Consider the following 2,406-nt stretch of genomic DNA (forward strand, 5'->3'; position numbering starts at 1 on the left):
AAAAATGGCTCTCCATAGTTTTTATGGTAGCTAATTTTACATGAAAATGTTTTTTTCAGCTCTTATAAATAATCAGAACTTAGAAAGATCCTGCACAATTAAGAAACAGTGTGCAAATTTAATACAGTGAGGATTGTGACCAACCAACCGACCGAATGACTGATGCCGGACATTTCAATATATTATTATAATTTATAAAATAAACTATATGTATTATTAGAATACAGTACCCATGAGAATTGTGGAGTACACGTCGGTACACAGTGGTCTTGTCTATGTTGAAGCACTGTCTGTTTTCAGTTGTGTTTGTAAAATTGTGATAAATGCGCAACACAAACTGAATCCAACCTGTTTGCAGCTTCTCAGGAGACAGCTCTACCTGTTGACTCGCACTAATTCTTTTCCTGTTTGTCGGCGTGACTAATGTGTCAGCCGACCTTTATAAAGAGCCCATTGACAGGCTCTCAGTTGACCATGTAGTACAAGAGATTACACACAAGGACATGTGTCACGGGAGCCTGCAGCTCCCACAGAAAGGAATGGCGGTCTTATCTCCTTCAAACCTGCCTGCACGCCTCTGATAAGGAGCGCCTGGGGATTGGGCATGATGAGAGGCTGCCGCGCGGCTGAAGCACTCTCAGCCACCTTCTCTAACCACACGTTCATGGTTGAGTGGAAACATTGTGTCTGCGGCTCTCTGCGAGGATGTTAGTCAGCTGCACACTGCTCATTGACTGCAACAATCAGTGGCCCAGCGGAGATGGAAATAAAGTCAGTGTTAATTGCTCTGTCTGCTTGAGCAAGTTAATGACAACTTTGTGTGAATCATTAACTGAATACATGTGTGTGTGTTAAAGTAGGCGCTCCTCCAGAGGAAGAGTTGCTGACTTGATCACGAAGTGAAGGCGATGCTAGTTTCTGTATCAGAATCATCAGCGGGACTCTCAGCTTTCACTATCGATCTGTTCTAAGTATTTATTCCAAGATATTCTTCTTTAATGGTGTATGTGTCAGCCTGGCTGCACATTGTACCATGAAAACTTTAACAAATGCATCATCTCATAAACTCTCCAAATATGTTTGTAAAAGCCTAATGTAATGACACCTATTCACACATGACCTCATAATGATTTATTTAAAGTTTGACAACAAAATCAACGTGAGAATAATACCCTAAATTTCATAGAGGATGATTCAGTCGTTCTCGTGGTAAAGGAGCTAATTACAGTTTTTCTCAGTTGCTAAAACACTAAACCCTGTTTTCTGAACCAAATGCTCATTTGCCCGAACCCATTTATTAAAATTGCCACCCTTTTGTCAGAAATCTGAGCACGTTTCACCCAGTTAGACACAACATGCAGACCTATTTTCACCCACTAAAACGCATTTTGCTCAGTAACTCACATGAGTTTCACAATCATTAGCACAGGTAACAAGTTTGAAACACAGTTAAAGCACAGGTGTCTCAACTTAAACACAGCAACTCAAAATAGATCACACACATGTCTAATGATGTGAACAAACCAATATAAGCCAGTGCAAGGAGCTCTGGTTGTTGAAGTTTCACTATGGAGAGAAACAATCAGAGAGGGGGTCTAAGAGAAAGAGTAAGAGGGGGTGGAAAAGGTGGATAAGGGCGCATAAAAGGTGGAATAAGACAAAGAACAATTATTTCAGATGAAATACGGGCAACTGTCATATCATTTAGTCCACGGACTGACAATGAGTGAAGCGGGACTTTGAGTTCAGCCCAACCTAAGTCGATTCACTGTGTCCACCATAGTAGAGGAGAACAGATAATTGCTTTGTTCCTTCCTTGCATATTTACAAAATGACTCAATATGGTTCTGTAAAAAGGTGTTTCATTATAGTACTGAATTTGCCTGTATACATTACAGGCCTAGTACTACATGTAGTATATATATATTGCATGCTGTGTTTTTTTGTTTGTTTTTTTCTTTTGTAGAATTGCAAGACTGCCACATCATGGGGGGAGGATGTTTTGTGTTGTCTCCACACCAAGAGATCCTCATTGTTGACATGGTCCGTGAGAACAATGCAATCACACTGCGTGAAATACAGAGAAGACCACTGAAGACCATATGAGTTTTGAAGGCATCGACAGTGTCAGCCTTTCCACCATTGATCGTGTCCTAAAATGCAACAGCATGAGGATGAAGCAACTGTACAGAGTACCCTTTGACCGTAACTCAGAGGGTCAAGGAGCAAAGATTCCAGTATATACAGGTAGGTGTTCAATACTGCAGTCTACTCTACAGCATAAATATGTATGACTTACAAAACTACTAGGGGTGCAACGATACAGGAAATTCACGGTTCGGTTCAATACTTTAGTCTCACAGTTCGATATTTTTTCGATACAAAAAAGAGAAATTTCCATGCCCA

The sequence above is a fragment of the Austrofundulus limnaeus genome, unplaced genomic scaffold (assembly GCF_001266775.1).
Source record: "Austrofundulus limnaeus strain Quisiro unplaced genomic scaffold, Austrofundulus_limnaeus-1.0 Scaffold15, whole genome shotgun sequence".
Lineage (NCBI taxonomy): Eukaryota > Metazoa > Chordata > Actinopteri > Cyprinodontiformes > Rivulidae > Austrofundulus > Austrofundulus limnaeus.